Below are 18,811 nucleotides of genomic sequence, written 5' to 3' on the forward strand. Positions count from 1 at the left end.
ATGCAGCCCAGCGCAGCCAACTCGCTGCTTTCAGGAGCTGCTGCACGCGCCGCCGTCTCGAGCCGTCCACTCAGCTCCCTGCGCCGGGCGCGCTCCCCCCCATCTCCACCCTCCCCCCGCGCGCCGATCTCTCACTAGCTTCCCTCGGTTCACCCCTCCCTCCCCCGTCTTCTTTTTTCCCTCTTTCCCCTCCCGCTATCCCACCTTCGTTTCGCTGAATCCAAGCTGCAGTGGGCTCCGGATGCGTCGCTCGGCTGGAGCCAGAGGATGCGGTAGCTCTCAGCCTAGCAATCCTTATCTGCTTTCTAACCTCTCTGCTCCAGAAGAGGCTCTCCTGTTCGCGAGGCAGCCTGCTCATTCTCTCTGCTTCTAGATTTAACGCGGAGCGTTCAATCCGTTCTGCAAATTTCTGGGGTGGTCAGGCAGACGTGGGAAATGAGATCTGAAGAAAACTTTATGCATCACCAAACAAGAAACCCTGGGACTCTCTATCCGGTAAACCTCCTGGACCCAGCTCCGCCCTGAAGCAAGGCCATCAGTAGGGTCCATCTGTAGGGTCCTGGGAGATCAGTTTACTCTCAGAAAATGTAGTGAAGGGCATTCGTGAACTTCTGGATTATTAGGGAGCACAAACTTTCACGTTACATGGATGAAGTTTCTCTCTCTCTCTCTCTCTCTCTCTCTCTCTCTCTCTCTCTCTCTCTCTCCCCCCTCCCTTGTTTATTCAAAACCGAATCTTTCTTTATCAGATAAGGTGTTTGCACCTAAATCATACAATCATCCCCCCGCCCCCCCCCCCACACACACACACTGTAAATGCATTTTTCCTTTTATAATCAGAACCCCCTGGTGACTATATTTTAAGTTGTGGAACCTAAATCAAAAACTTCAAAACCCTATGTCTCCCTACTGCAAAATGAGACCCTTTTGAAGCTATAACACAAATTCTGCACTTCAAACCTCCATTTGTGACAAGATATCTGGTTCTCCATGCCTTTTCTACATATCCTAAATAAACTGGACATAAATCAGTAACAGTCCTCCTGTCAAAAAATTCAGATGGAGAGACTTTCCCATGCCTTTAGAGGACTCAGGTGAAGTACATATAAATCAAAAGATTACTGGAAGCCTAAAGACTACAATAATGTTATGTATCTCAATTTGAATTATTAGCTATGTCAGACAAAATTATCTCTTTTAAAGGTCTGATCTTTGACAAATGCTTGTAACTTCCCTAATTGCAGGAAATATTTGAATAGCAGAATGCCTACTACTCGTGTACTCCAGTTCAATCTTAGATGATCCTTGCACAACATTTTTCAAATTAACATGAAAATCAAGCAATGGTTATTAATTTCTAACTTTAAGTACAGAATTAAAATGAATGTACAATATGAAAACTAAAGGAAAGCAAATAAATTGCTATTTTTAATTTAGGAAAGACGTTTTCCTCAATTCCCTCAATTCTACTGTGATTATGCCTGTAAGGGTAGCAAATCACAGAAGTCCTGATTGATATAATCATAGTATGATAACTTTAAGAATGCTAATGTATACTAATTTTTCAATGATAGGTATTGTTTTAGCCTAGTTCCAAAGAGCTTTTCCATGCATTTTAGTACATTTTGAATTCTGGTTTCATATGCCATTAAGATAATAGTTAGCAGGTCCTTCCTCCATTATTTACCATCACTTCTTCCTGCTCCTGGGTTGTTCAGTTCCTCAAACCCCCTTCTTCAGTTCTCTGCCTCAAAATCTAAAGAAGTGTTTTCTTCTTAATTCAAAAAATATATATTTCATAATGTTTTAAAATCTCACCCTTAAAATTTAAATCTAATGGAAAAACACAGAAATTTTGCCTTAGATGAAACCCTGATGCCTAGGAGACGTTAGTAATTTTTAAGTAAGAATCATCTTCTAACCTTCGTAACCTACCTCTAAAAAAGATGTATGCTATTTGTTGCAAAATATTTGATAAGAAATGATTCTCTGACACTCCTCCCCTGCAGCATTCATTATACTTTTTAGCATAGTAAATGCCATCTAAGGCTCACATGACCAACTTTAGATTTATGGAAGCACATATATTTATTTTATACCATCGTTTTCCTCCCAAATGCACATATTTCATTGCTGCTGTGAGCACGTTTACAGAATCTTTTCACAACTAGCTTTCACCAACAACTTTCCAAAATGCAGCTCCACACAGACTACTTCAAAGAGTGAAAAATTGCTAAGAAACAAGCAATGATAGCTGTACACATCTTCAAGAGAAAAATCCTCTAATATTGCATTAAACTCCACATCTGCCTGAATAGGGTTTAAGCACAAATTGCAAGTTTGAAATTCCACAGTCAGAAGATGTAGACCATGCCTCTTGATTTGCTCTGATCTGGTAGGGTACAGCTCCCCTCTCCACAACTTACAAAACTCCTTACACCTCTCCTTTGAAAGTCACTGTTGTCTATGCTAAGCACTGGGCATGTTGGCAGTGAGAGTAAAAGTCCACCAAGTGTGATGTTGTAAATCACAAAGAAGTCTTTTCTCTCTGTTTCCTTATATAATTGAACAACTGAGTCATCAAAGAGCCTGCTTTCAACACTGAAAGAATCCTGAGAGGATTCCACTTCAGTCAACACTTTAGTTATCACTTCACAACTCAGTGGGGATTAATTGAAAGCTTGATAGGAGCAGAACACAGCAGGGATAATACAGAAGAGTATTAGGTGGGAGCAAAGATATGAGAGGGACAGTTAGGAACCTTACAAATCAAGGTGGGTGGGTACCTAGGGGAATACTTCAATGAAGGCTTCCCAGTTTTATTAAGAGCCATTCTAGGAAAGTGGAAAGTTGGAAGAACGAAAAAAAAAAATGGATAGTGGTATGTAGGAGGGTTGGGTCTATAAAACTAAGTTGGGAGCACTGGATCTTAATTTTTATGTTGCTGGTCTTCCTTCACAAATGCACCTAGGAAGACACAGGTTTTCAGATTCCCAGTCTCCTATTTGTCACTTCATACAATATTATATATATATATATATATATATATATATATATATATATATATATATATATATATATATTATAAAAATTCATTACTGAGGTCACTGTTAGCTTGGACTTTACTTCTAAATTTTGTTATTATTTTATTTTTCTACTGCATATTTATTTAATCAATCCAAAACAATTGTTGAATATGTGCAAGACATTTTGGTAGCTTTTTTACTCTTTAGTCCATCTCTTCTCTAACTCTTCAGATTTCCCAGAATTCTACCAAGACAAATCTAACCTTAAAGATGACGGGGGTCTTTGAAGAACTTAATAGGACTCCATTTCTAGCTCATTTCTATAAATGCACATATATACACACACACGACCTTTCATAATTACTTTCTGTTTCACCTACTGTTAATATATGCTTGTATCACAAGGATAGGTAAGAAAGGTCCACCATATTGTACCCCTTCCCTGTGCCCGGCACAGAGCCAGTTCTGTGCTTGATGTACTTGACGTCTTTTAGTCTTCACTACTTGTCCCAAATCTCATAACTAGTTTATATAAATGAGTGATTTTGAGCCTTATGTTAATCAGCTTTTGTCACTGTGACCACAATACCTGACAAGAGCAACTTAGAGGAGAAAAGTTTGTTTGGGACTCACAGTTCAAGATACCCAGTACATGGTTAGCCAACTCCACTGTTTTGGGACCAAGGTGAACTAGAACATCATAGCAGAAGGAGTAGCAGAGGAAAGCTGTCCCCTCACAGCAGCTGGGAAACAGAGTGGACTCAGGGATAAGACAAAATCTTTAAAGGCAAAAGTCCAGTGACTTACTTTCTCCACCCACGCACCAGCTGCTGACAGTAACTATGCAGAAATTCATTCAGATTATTCAAATTATTAATCTACCAAAAGGATTAATCCAGTGGTGAAGTTACGAGCTCATAATCTAACCATTTCACCTCTGAACAATCCTGCATTGAGTAACATGAATTTGTGGGGGGGGAACACCTCAAATCCCAATCAGAACAAAAGTTTACAAAGTTCTTGAGAGTGATCTTCCTACATTTGAAAATGATCTTACTACACTACTTCTAGAGTTTTCTAAGTAGAAACATCTCTGTATCATCATTTGTTTACCACCGTCAGTTTGCTGTCTCCATGTTGTTCCTTTCCTACCAGTTGCACATTAATATAACTCATATCTATTTCATTTAGAAAAAGAAATGGTTAATTAAAGGGGCTTATTAAACTATGGTGGAAGTCACCCTATTTCCATACTAGGCACCTTAGCAGCTGCCTGTCGAAAATGATGACCTTGTATATTTGACCCTGAGTTTCAGCAACAGAAAGACAGGAACCTAAGAAAACAATCTAACTGGTTGGCTGTAAAGGGAATTTACCAAGCTTCACTCCCTCTCCTTATGCAAAAATATTTACCAAACAAAAATTTGTTTTCCCATTTCAGCTAGTTAGAGATGGACATTAGGGGACTTCCACAGTGTCTGACATTACCAGTATAGATGGGTTAATGATAAACTATCCTAAAGACACAGCATGGCCATTTCTGGAATATTTCATTATAAAGTTAGAGAACAATAATTGACCTGTAAACATAAACCACATGAATTGGAACCTTATATCAAATCCATATATGACCTTAATTAAGCATATGAAAAAAGGAGGATAAAACAAAAACCTAGATATTGGGAATTCAGGACTCAATAGATTAAGACCCACCTATAGCATCATAAAAGCATGTCAGGAAGCAGTCTTTTCTGTCCTTATTTTGGAAATTTATTTACAGAAACCATGTAAATCTTACAAGTCATTTTTACTTAACTTAATAGAAAGTTGTAGTAATTATTATGATTTGCATTGAGTGACTTAAAAATTAAAAAATAATTTAAAAGAACAGAATGGAATTGCTAGAACAGAAGGTTAACAGACTTTTGTTGTTATTTTTTTGTTTTTAGAGGTGACCCTGCTTAAGGAAACTCATCATATATTAAAAACCTAATTTGACAAACAGGTCCTCTTATGATTTAATTTAATGTAAAACACTCAGTAGATAAACAAAATTTAAAAGCTATAAAAATTAAGAGAAATATATCGATCAGTTCAAATGCCATAATTCTTAAGAAGGCATTTTTTTGATACTTTGAACAGAGGGGAATCTGATTAAATTAATTGATTAGCAAATAGATGGCACTGGGAAGTATCCACTGAAGCAATTAGAATTTATCTTTAACTGAAACATATGTCTTTTTTCAAGAAAACTTTTTAAAAATTTCAACAAGTGTTAAATTATGTGTAATTGTGAGGGCTATAAGGCACTGACACAAAAAGAGAAGATAAAATATTTCAGAATATTTTAAAAAATAATTTCTCACAGAAATTTCTCACAGAATTAAATACATGCTTATGTTAATATCATTAAATTTAAAAATCTTCATGTCAACAAAAGAGTTATATACCTGTCCTGGAGTCTCATACCAAGGTACTTTTAAATTTTATTGGATATATATGTTTGTTAACTCAATAATCCCAATATAAGATTGCATGTGAAGTAAGTTTATTCTTTAACTAAGAATTGGGCCTGACAGGGTTTAATGTTCCAGAATGGCTAGAAAGTTCTAAATCTAGATCTACAAAGAACCTTTTGTGTTTATCTTGTGAATTCTTGTCATTTGTCTTTTTTTTTTAAATTGGCTAGTACAAATAGGCTTCACACATCATTCTCTATTAAGTTATTATCAAATAACTACTTTCAAAGAATAAAACTTTCCCAAATGTTAACACAAATTCTCACTACTTAATTTTATCTTCTGGAAGAAGTTCTTTTCAAGGAGGCAGTTGTACTAAGAATGACAAGGTCGTGATTACTGTTCATATGAACAATGTCAGGAATCCTGTACAGAATAACTAACATAAAGGAAATATTTACTAAAGATTACATAGAAATGTGGAACAATTAACAAATAATGTACATTTTCTCTCTCAAAGCTAAAAAGCTGTTCAGTGCTACTTACTTTAAAACTATTTGTTGTTAGCACTCTAAATATCTAAATATTATGCAATAAACTTAAAACTGGGGATAAAAGATGAATAACTGCTACATAAACCCATTACACAAAAGTCTGGTGCAGTCTTGTCAGAGGGGAGACAAACACATAAATTAATAATTTAATTAGAGTATGGTGAGTGAAGATAGCAATCATGTGGTTTCTTCCTGAACCAAAAGGAGGACAGTAAAATGTGAATTAATTACCACATATAAATGGAAAGTTTATATATAGACTTGACCTCAAAGAAACAGTTCAAACAGAACCATTGGGTTTCTCAATCATCAGCCAGGTTAATAATGGGTTTTTTTCAACATGAGACTCTATCCCAGCAAATCCAGGTCTTTCCCAGCCATATAATGACCATAGCACTTACAAATCTCACATTCTCCAAAGCAATATTTTTCTAAGACTCCCTCATGAGAAAAGCGGGGATTCTCTTCCTTAGCAATCTTTTCCCTGAATCATATTGGTTCTGATCTGGTTACATATCCAATCCTGGAAAAATCCCTGTGGAAATTAACAAAAGTAAACATGATAAGTCAACACTCCAATGGTGAGAGGCTGCTCTCCTGATCAAATCTGGGATTTGTAAGTGTTAGAAGACCTGGTTCTCCAAAGGACAAAAGACCAGAGCATTGGTTTAGCAATGGCAGGATCTAGGGTAGCAAATGTAATAGGTATGTACAGAGGATAATATGGGAGCAAAGAAATAGGTCATTTAAAAGACATGAGTCGTCTTTTGGATCTGGAGACTATCATATTAAGTGAAATAAGCCAACCCAGAAGGAGGAGGAGGAGGAGGAGGAGGAGACAGAATACTCTCTCTGATACACAGATGCCAACACACAATAAGAAGGGGAGGGAAGAATAGAAGTTCAATGGTATAGACAAAGGGAATGAAGGGTAGGGTGGGAATGGGAATAGGAAAGATAGTAGAATGAATTGGACATAACTTTCCTATGTTCATATATAAATATACCATGAGTGAAAGTCCACATTACCTACAGCCACAAGAATGAGATCCTAATTAGAATAAGTTATATTCCATGTATGTATAATGTGTCAAATACACACTATGGTCATGTATGTTTAAAAAGAACGAATTAAAAATAGCTTTAAAAAGGTTATCACACTAATGGTAAATAAAAAAAAATGGCTCTGAATCCTGTGCTGTGTTATATAAGTAAGAGCCTATTTCAATGATTTGGCTATTATATGAGTATATAATTTTGTAATGTCAATCCTTATTTCTTAAATTATAAAATTAAATTATAAATCCTTATTTTGAAAAAAATGGGATAACTTGTAAACTTGAAGGATAAAAGAGATTAGGAAAGTTTGGTAAGAGTAGCATGCCTTGTAGAAAGAGGAATATGGGTAAAATCAGAGAGCTGTGAACTAACATGGTGTTTACATTTTATATTTCTTTATGCTGATTTAAAACATCATTGATATATGAACAGGAAAAGAGTGGGCAATGATATTTAGAAAAAAAATCTAAGTAAAAACAATCTTTCTTAAAACATACCTTCAAAGTGTATTTCTAGCTAACATGCCTCATTTAGTTGCAGAAAATATTCCCCATTGGTAAGTGATATTCAAGTACTTCCCCTGTTCTTAATTTTCAGAATAAAAATTCATAAGATAACAAAACTCCTATTTAGTTGTTGTATAGGGGAAACATTTTGATATTTTGATATTTAAACAAGCATTGCTAATGCAAAAGATTCAATGCACTAATTCAGCTTAGGTTGCAATTAATGGCAGCTCAATTTAACTTAGGTTGTATTTGGATTGAAATATTTTTCTTCAGTTTGGAGGGTGTAGGGAGCCACCTGTTAACTACTTGAGCATCTTCATTTGGCATCGAGCAAGGGAATCTTAGTTTTGGTTTTGCCAACTGTTTTATGGCTTCCCCACTCAATGGATTGTGCAATGGATTATGCAATGCATGTCCACTGTTTTGTGGCTCCCCCACTCAATGGATTGAGCAATAGATTGTGCAATGCTCTGCCTCCTCTCAGCTAGGGAGACACTCTCTTGCCTCCAGAGTTGGGCATAACCTGTTAGAAACTGGACAGCCCACCTCCTACCTTATTTGTTAAAGAACATTCCATGGAAAACCTTATATATAAAGCAAATGTGGCTCCACAACTCTCTTGCTTTTTAGTGTAGAAGTTCAATCCCTAAGATCATTGAGCCATCCTGCCTCGTGTAAAATTACTTTCTGTGGTTTTTTCCCCACAGTTTTCTCTTTTTTAGCTTTATTCAGCAGCCAGCAAACTCCACCAACAGGGACCTTCACTCCCACTGCCCATGCAGGACAAGGACAGGAAGCTGGGGATTTTTAATACAAATTTAATAAATTTTACTTGGAACAGATTTATTTGGATCTCCCCCCACCTTTTGTTATTTTTTGGAAGAGGTTTTTCATTTGGGATCTTTTGAAAAATTGATTCATTTCCTCTAAGTTTTTAAGTATCAAGTTATTTATAGTTTATTCTTCTTATCCTTTAAGTGGCTGTAGGATTTATCATAATAGCAACTTTTTTATTACTAATATACATGATTTGTGTCTTCTCACCATGTTTACTAGACTTGCTAGAGGTTTGTCTTTTTTTTTTTTGATAAACAGAGTTTTGTTTCATTGATTTTTCTCTAATACTTTATTTTTTATTTCATTGAATTTTTCTCTTATATACTTTATTTTCTTCTTTCTGCTTATTTGAGGTGAATTTGATCTCCATATTCTAATTTCTTAAGGGAGAATATTAGCTCATTAGTAAGAATATAAAGGCTTCTTTCTTTGAATGCTATAAATTTTCCTCTCTACTTTAGCTTCATCCTATTTATGTTGCTATTTTATTTTCATTTTTCATTTTACCTGCATTTTTTATTTTCTTCCAAACTTCTTTATCTCTTAGATCATTTAGAAATATGCTTTTTAATTTTGCAATGTTTAGGTTTTATTTGATCCTTTTTTCTGTTATGAATTTGTACTTTTATTCAATGTGTTCAGAGAATATATGCTGGGAGATGTCAGTTCTTTTAGATATGTTGAGGTATATTTTATGATCAATTATATGATCTGTCTTAGTTGCTTTAGATATATGTAACTTATAATAGTCTATTAATGTTGAAGTTTTACATCTCTGAACAAATTTAAGTGAAAGAAAACTTCTTCCACTTAGGTTCATTTTTAAATGTAATTTTCTTAAATATTTCTTCTCCATACATTGGACACCACATTAGATGTTGTGATTTTTCTTCAACAATCAAATACAATTTTAAGAAACTCACAAGGAAAATAGTATATTTATTTTTCTTTTTATCTACTCCAACGTTCTTATTTCCTTCTGAATCTCCAGGATTTATTTTGTTATCATTTTCTTTTTCTTTATAAAACTTCCTTTAGCCATTCTTCAAGGGTAAGTTTGCTATTGACCTTTGTTTCTAGCTTTCTTCCATCATGTAGAATTCATGGGTGACAGTTACTTTTTTTTCCCATATTTGAAGTTGGATGTGCCCTTTCCTTATATCTTTGAATTTGTTAGTGTATGTCTTTCACCATAATTGGGGAGTTTTCACCCACTATTTTTTTCAGGTATCTTGTCAGTGTGTCTCCTTCTCAGTATTCTCCTTTGACTCCAATATTATTCACAATAGCACTTTTGTCATTGTTCCTTGGGTCACTGAGATTCCGTCCTTTTTTCTTTTTCAATCTACATTCTCTCTGATGCTCAAACTACGTAATTTCAATTGATATGTTCACTGATTTCAAATTCATTATTCCATCCTCTCTCATCTTTGCTCTATTCTTGAGACTATATAATGAGTTTATTTCATTTATATTTTTCAGGTCTATACTTTATATATTTCTATCCATATCTTTTTATAAATTTCATATCTTGGAAAAATTTTCTGGTTTTCCATTTGTTTCAATAGAATTTGCAACTATTGGTTAAAGCATTTTGCTTTGTTTCAATAATCTTTGTCAATTTATTCAAACAACTGTTTCACCTTGATCTTGGTATCAATGTATGTTGATCATTGATTGTTTCTCACTTTGGATATCATGTTATGACTGGTTCCTATTTTTCTTTTTGATAGAGACCTGTTGTTGAAGTATATACCTTGTTAGGTGGGTATGTAATTCCAGTTTCTCAGTTGGATTCTGAGGGAATGAAGTTATAGTGTATCCACTGATGTTTGGCTGGAGCAGGGTGGTATTGCCTAAAACGTGTTCTAGTGTTAGCGCACTGGTTTCCTAGTCCTTTGGCCAGAGAAAATAAGACATTGTCTTGAGAATTTCTGTCCCCCATTCACCCTCCTAGATTGGAGCCTTCTGCAGTGCCCATCTGGGACATATGAACAATACATCCATATACTGTTAGATTATTACTTCAATCTTGAGGTCCCTAGGCAGTACAACTTCTGTTTGTTTATTACCATTTAGAGTCTTTCTATAATTACTTTTTTGAATTATGATTATGTTTAGGGCTTTTTCATTTGTGAGAAGGTGAACCTGGGAGGAATAGGGTCACTCCATCTTCCTCAGAACCAGAAATCTGTTGACTACTTTAAAACAGCTAATTTATTGATTTGGGGGACAGAGAATGCTAAATGCCTACCCTGACATCAGCTGTCAACTATCCACCTTTGAAATGGATCCCTGAAAGTTGGGTAGGCATCTTACCACCAGTAAAAATAGACAGAATTTCTTAGCCTCCTCTGTAGCTAAAAGCCACATAGTTCTATCCAAAGCTGTTTGAAATAGAGGCATTCACTAAGAGTTCCTTGACATTTCTAGAAAAGGTAAAGGCACATGATTCTGCCCAGTATTCTTTCTCTTGCTGCTCAGATAAAGGCCTGGATGACTAGAGCTCCGCCAGCCATCTTGTGATTCCCCTCAACACGTCAATTATTGAGGATGGCAGCACAGCATGACCAGAACATGAGTCCCTGATGATATTGGGTAGTCATTTCAGTTAACAAGAAATATATTTATAAAAGAGTCATACTTTTTAAATGTCTGCAGATGCTTTGGATTTTAGTGACTCATGTCTTACAAATAGATGATGGCAGAAATAATGCAATGTGACTTCTGAGACTAGGTAATAAAAAGAAGTTCCCACCTGGCACTGTCTCTGATTTTTGTCTTTCTTTCTCTCACATTGCTTGCTCTGGAAAATCTAGCCACCATGCTGTAAGAACACTCGATATATATATATATAGAGAGAGAGATAGATAAGAACTAAGACTCCCTCACAAATAGCTAGTACCAACTAGCCAGGCAGGGAGTGAGCTCCCCTGGGACTGGATTCTCCAAGCCCAATTAAGCTTTTCCATGATAACACTTCTACAAGGTCTTGCCTGCAATCTTACATTGGGTCTTTGAGTGTAAACTGACCAGTCAACTGCTCCTAATTCCTAACCCACAGAAACTATGAGTAGTAATAAATATTGAGTATTGTTTTAAACTGCTAAGGTGGGCATAATTTTGTTATGCAGCAAAAGATAAATAATACCCTAGTACCTTGTTACGTCACTGTTGAGTGTGTGTGTGTGTGTGTGTGTGTGTGTGTGTGTGTGCGAGAGAGAGAGAGAGAGAGAGAGAGAGAGAGAGAGAGAGAGAATATGAAGTTAATCTGAACTTAATCCAAGGAGGAAATGCGTGTACTACAAGGACCATGGGGAGGCAGCTGGGCTTCAAAAATAATGAACCAAAGTTTGGTGTGTTCTAATGCCAGTTTTGTGTGCTCTAAATGTTGACCTGACCATGGGCAATATCTCCCACAGGGTGGAACAACTTGGAACCATCAATAGATTCCAAATAGTGCATTTGTTTTCAAAGAAAAGTTAAGTCCTTTGAGGAAAGAAAGAAAAAAGAAAGAAAGAAAGAAAGAAAGAAAGAAAGAAAGAAAGAGAAGAAGGAAGGAAGGAAGAAAGGGAAGAAGGAAGGAAGGAAGGAAGGAAGGAAGGAAGGAAGGAAGGAAGGAAGGAAGGAAGGAAGGAAGGAAGGAAGGAAGGAAGGAAAGAGGTTAAAGACTCCAAATGGACCAGTAAAGAAAAGGAAGTTCTTAAGGTGGTTGGGAGAAATAGAAATCCCTTGTAAAAGCAGGTAAAGAAATATGGGATCCATGGGCCCAGATTCATTCTTTACACTTGCTCTTTTACCAGAACTTATGGCAGGATTTAATACTTCATTCTTATTCATTAACTACCTCCTAACATCAAAGAGCGTATGTTTTTTCTGATCCCCAGGTAAACATGAAGAGATATTTAAGTCATAGAGAAAGGAAGTGATGAGGCTGGGGATATAGCTCAGTTGGTATAGTGCTTGCCTTGCATGCACAAGGCCCTGGATTCAATCCCCAGTACCACACAATAAATAAATAAATAGAGAAAGGAAGAGAGGTCTCCATTCAACCTATACAGCACATTCCCCAGGAAACCTCCCTCAATTGACTTCCCCTGGATTGAGTATCCTTATTCCTTTCCATTTCTACATTCAGGTGCTTGTTAACCAGCACCCTAGAACTTTTCTTGTTGTATTCACCCATTGTTCACCTTCTGGGGTGGTATGGAGCTTGTCTAATGATTTTTATACTTTGGACACTAAGTATGTGCTTATGTAATCAGTGAACAAATCTGTGACTAGATATGACTAGAGAGGAAATAGGCTGAATTAATAATTTGTAAAATTTACTTTACATTTAGATAGCATATAGTTGTTTTTTTTTTTTGTTTTTTTTTTTTTTTTTTTTTTTTACCATTTCTACTGCTTCCCTGGGTCTTTACCTAATATGAATAGAAATGACAAAGCTCATCTTTCTTAGTAGCAAATAGCAGCATACAGAGAGGTGAAAGACTTTCATATGGTCTCTGGGAGAGCCAGAAGTTCAGTCTTAAAGATTAAGCTTCCCCAAGCACTGAACCACCCAGGACAATGCTTATGAGAATCCTACTATTCTACTCATCTCCTTCCTCGCCAGAAAAATGCACTCTGAGTTGCTGCATGACATTGTCGAGGTGTCATAATTGTCTCACTCGTGGAGCTTAACTTCACAGAGGCTGAACAAGCAAGTTTCTGGCTTCTGTCTTGGATAGGCAGAACTTGGAGGAAAGTTCCTCAAATGGAAAACTGCTTAAAAGATGCCCCCCATCAAAAAGGCAGCAAATATCCTTCTAGTTAGTCTGAGGATCCTAAATACTATTTTAGAGATCATGTACAGAGTAATAATTTGACATTTTTCAAGTCATTTCATGGAGTCATGGAGTAGCTAAAAGAATACTGGGTCTAAAAAAAAATTTTGTGTAGGGAAAAATTGTGACTCATGAATGGATAACTAACCAAATGCAATGTATATTCTAGCCTAGAGTTTTTGAACCTATACATTTTTAATGTGACTAGGCAATTTAGAATATTTAAGTCCCAAAGATGTAATTACTATTAACTCTACTCTCTCTACTCTTTCTCTTTGTTAGAATTTTATTTTAATGACATTGATATTCAGTTAATACATGTGTGTGCACACGCTCACATGCACACACACACACAAACACACACACACACACACACACACACACACACACACATATACCCAATCTGATTAACCTCCTCAACTTTCTTAGTCAAATAAAATTCATTTTAATTTCTGTCTATGAATAGTTTTTGAAAAATTAAAAAGGCAGCCCATTTGATATTATTTATAATAATTACTTGATTTTACTTACTGTCAATTGGTAAGATGTACTTTCACTTTGGTGTGGCATTTCTGAAAATTGGAAAGAATCCCTCATGACATTCTCAGAGACTTACTGTTAATTATTCAAATTGCAAGATATATATTTCCTCTAAAAAAGTCTAAAAATTGGAGGTAAAAAGGAATTTATTATAAGATCTAGAAAATACTTTGGCTTTTGAAGTATGGATTGGACAGATAAAAGGAAATAAATCCCATCAAATTATTTAATAAGTGAAGAAGATGATGGTCAAAGTATAAATATTATACCAAACTATAAAGCTTGTTTGCAAGAGTATCCATAGGTCTGAATTGTTCCTAACCCTTACATAAGGGAGAACACATAGACAGACCTGCTTGACCACAGTGAATCAGACATGCATTTAACTCAGGTTCCCAGGGACACTCAAACAATGAAGGTGAAGCCCTATACATATTAAGAATGAGAGGGACAAAATGAACAAAAGGAGAGATGATAGAAAACTGTAGAAATCAACAATATTTATAAAACAATTATATGGTAAGGGGCTTTTGATTGCCTAGTCTATAGATGTTGTTACATTAAACAAGACTTTTCACTGCAAATAACCCGCCAGTAGCAGTTTTGTTCTCAGCTGTGTCTTCTTATGTAAAAAAGTCAACACCAACGTGATCCTCGTTTCCTCCTTACAATTAGATAATTGAATTAAACAATGTATTTTAAAATAAGAAATAAATACATTTTATATATACTTACTACACAGTAACACAAAGCCACACAGTCTTGAACATCCAGACACAAGTTTCTCAAACGATAATAACCTTTACTGCTTCAATATTCTTACTGCCTTCATTTTTCTACATTGCTCTTTCCAGTTATATTTAATTTCTTGAAACAAAGGATGACCAAATAAATAAACTTAATAACTAATAGGTTTGCCATGCAGCTTAAAACAACAATAACAACAACAACAACAAAACACTTAAGTTGGCTTTTTTCCTTAAATTGATGAATGTTCTAATTTCAAAAGATAAATTATTCCAGGAAACACTGTATGAAAAGGAGTTCCTTTTCTCCTTTTGTCCCATCTATCCTTTATTTATATCTCTTCTTGCATTTTAAAAAATTTGCTTTTATTGCTCCCCTGTACCTCTAGTACATGTTTGTTGCTCATTTTCATTTTTCAGTTTTGGGTGTTCCCTATTGAGCCTCCTTCCCTCCGGCTCTTCCCCACACACCCTCCCACTCTACCCACATCATCCAGGCACAGGTGTACTATAATTTTGACTATGCAAATATCACAGCTTTTGCCTTCATTTAATGAAGTAAATATTCTTCATAGATGACGCATGTAAGAAATCATAATTACCTTTTCTTTCTTCCTTTCTTTTTAAATATTTAACTCTTAATTTTTTACCAATTCTCTGTGAGGATATACAGAGAAAAGTTTTTCCAGTTTTATCTTTCTGAAGAAATCCGACACACAGCCACCTGGTAGCTGGTTGGCTTGTCTTCTGCACATAGACCACAACTGTCCTTCTGGAATCAGTTTCACCAGCCCCTTGCAGAGTCTTGCTGTCTTTTTCCTGAGACAGCCCTCCCATTTCCTTGCCCAGGTCTCTCTCTTTCCTGGTGTTTGCCTTTGTTTGATGCACTTTAACACCCAGTAGATTCCAAAAGTAGGTATGCGGATCAAAAAAACCACCTTAGAGACCATATTCAGAGTAATGATTTGCAAAGCAAGAAATTATCTTAATTAACAATATTTCATGAGTCATTATGCTACTTTCTTGGTTCTCTTATATAGAAGGTAATTTCTGAATGTTATGCTGACATTTTTCCCTTCTATTTATTAAATCTTCACAGTCTTGCTCCCTTCATTTTACTTATATTAACCTTTACTTTTTATATTTGATATATTTTTTTATATACCAGACTATTTGGGGCCATATACTGACTATTTTGAGAATGTATACTGACTTCTATATTATGAGCAGCCATCCAGCATGATCTGATTTGACTTGGGAATAAACTATACTAGTATCTTAAAAGCATTCTCTGAAGCTGCTTAGTTATGGATAGAAAACTCTCTGGAATTGGAAGGACTCTTTTCCAGAGGTGAAGGCATTGAGTTAAAGTGCAATGGATGGTGGTAGAGGGAAAGCTGTTACTTCATTACACACACATTCGTTCAATATCCCTGTTTGGGGAGGCAACCATTGATTCTTTTATGCTCAGAGATCTCTGACTTTCGGATTGTGTGTTTTATCCTCTACTTTCACAGAGGTCAGGAAATGTCAGTTGGAATAAGGAGAAGAACTTGAATGCTAATCGCTTTGTACATGGATTTTCAGCCAATCCTCTTTGTGTTAACATGCTCTTGCCCTACACAAGAAAAAGTAACAGAATAACTAATTTTGGAGTCTGAGAATCATGCAGTGTTAGCACGGCTTATTTTGCTTTCTTATTTACCTACTTAGAAAGCTGTGTTCTTGGGTCCGTCATTAATTTCTCTGACCATCTAATATCCATTATGAGCATCTTATATCTCAATTCATCCGCCCTGATCTTTAGGTTTATGCATTTTTAAAAAACCCTTTATCTTTATTTTGCTGTGGTTTTGAGATAAGGTTAAGTTTAGTGTGTGCATTCAACCTACCATTTTTCCTGAAGCCTTCTCTTAGTATAAATTAATTTTTAATTAAATAAAATATTTAGGGAGTCTTGAGTTTGAATCTCATCTATATTTATGGATTAGTTCCAAATCTATTCATTAGTTTATAAGGAAATATGATTTATAATGCTCCAGAAATAATTATAATACTGCTGATATTTCAAGTTGTCAATACTGAAAGTGAAGTCTCAAATTAACTAAAAAATTGGGTAAACTCACATAGACCACAGTATGGGAAACAGAATACCAGTATTGTTCATCAGAGCCAAGTGAGTAGTGTAGCTTCGAGTGAAGCCTACTGACAATGGACTTTATTAGATATTTTGGCAAAATGATCTTCCTAAAACACTTACTGGAAAATCTTTTACTATCAAGAATCCTCCACTTTGAAATCAGCTATGAAATGACTCTTACTGTATAAAAGGAAATCATGTTGGGTATCTGGATATTTATAATTAAAATTGTGCAGCATTACAATTGTAAGGTAACAAAATAGATGCTTTCTACTATGTGAGCTCCTCTGGTAGCTATGATTCACTGCTGCTACTATCTAAATAACTCTGCTGCTCTTGGTCATACTCTTGTCTTAGAATTCTTTGAAATGTTGGTATGGGTGACAATTAACTCAAAGCAGACCTTTGAATTCACAAATTTTGATCAAGAAACGATAATCCATTAAATTAAGTAAAACAAAAGAAGGATAGATTTGCTTTAATGGAAAAGAGGAAGAGAAGGGCAATGGATATTTAATTTAAAAGCTACATCTCTGTTTCCCAAACCAGCAGTGTTGCATGCATGTTACATAGAAATTCATCAATGAAGAAAACACAGAATATGTTACATCCTCAAATGTTGAAGATTAGTATAATTTAAAACAATTGGTAGATTCTGGTTGGAAGGGTTGAAAAGGAGTGTAGGAGTGTGTTAGAAGTTTGGAGTTTTGTGGTTTTAAAGCAGAAAAGAGCATATGTCTTTTATAGCCATGGACATTACTGATCATATTTGTGGAAAATATAGTCATTTAAGGTAAGTATTTATGAAAGGAACAAGTTTTTTGTTTTTGTTTTTCCCTGGGGGGGAGTGATACTGGGAATTGAACTCAGGAACACTCAACCACTGAGCCACATCCCCAGCCCTTTTTGCATTTTCTTTAGAGACAGGGTTTCCCTGAGTTGCTGAGTACCTCATTTTGCTGAGTCTGGCTTTGAACTCACAATCCTTCTGTCTCAGCCTCCAGAGCCACTGTGACTATGTGCCACCATGCCTGGCAGGGAGAAGCTTTTAAACATACTTAATAGTGCTGAAATATTTATATAATGATTATATTTCTATATTATGGTTTTTCCAATTAGGCATGCTTCTAATGTTTTAGGGGTCAGGGCAAAAGTACAAATAAAGGCCCACATGTCATATATCTAAAATTGGAAAGTTATTAATTAAGTTATGCCCATTCCAGTCTATACACCAATACTTGTAAAAATATTGCAAAGCTTGCCAGAGTACAGCAGCAGGGAATGATAGATGCCCAAGAAGCTCACATAGTAGGAGCTATTTTTTACCTTACAGTTGTATTGCTGTGCAACTTTAACGACGAAAATTCAAATGTACAATGTGATTTCTTTTTCCCCACACTTATTCAAATCTCCTATTGGAATCTACTTTATAGGGATAGACTGTCCTCATGATCCTCAGGATGAAAGAAGAAGTTCCATTCTAGCTGCCCTGGCCACCTTCCCTACCTTGAGTGTGGTGCCAGGTGCAGTAGAGGGGGCAGCTGCGACCAGCTGGATGGCTCTACCTGAACTGGGAGAGTGACTGAACCTCGAGTTGGGTATTAAGAAATCAATTTTCACCTACATTGTTCAATGTTAAAAATAGTACCTATGAAAATAACTCAAAAATGAATCACCCTTTACAAATTATAAAAATGATGAAAGAGCAAAGAATATTTGCTTAAAAGGAGAAACAAAATGAAAAAGTCAAGAAAGTTTTGAAAATTAAAAAAATATTGAACTAAAATTAGATAACATGCTTAAGGTTAGCTAAGTTGGTTATGAAATATTAACTGAAGTTGAAGGTAAAATATATAAAGGTATGAAAGTGCTAATAAACAAATTTAAAGTTTATAAAACATACAAGTTGTCACTAAGCTTGACTAAACATACTACAGAATCTCAAAATGAAAGTCTCTAGTACAGTAGTACATAATAGAATCCCAGACATAAGCCTGTCTCTTAATGCAGTTCCACATTAATCATGAATTCAAAGTTCTCCCACACCACTCAACCAATCCAAGGGAGTGGCCCACATGTTAGCCAAGACGAGTATTCACCAATTTGACTATA

This window comes from Callospermophilus lateralis, chromosome 4 (assembly GCF_048772815.1).
Source record: "Callospermophilus lateralis isolate mCalLat2 chromosome 4, mCalLat2.hap1, whole genome shotgun sequence".
Classification (NCBI taxonomy): Eukaryota; Metazoa; Chordata; class Mammalia; order Rodentia; family Sciuridae; genus Callospermophilus; species Callospermophilus lateralis.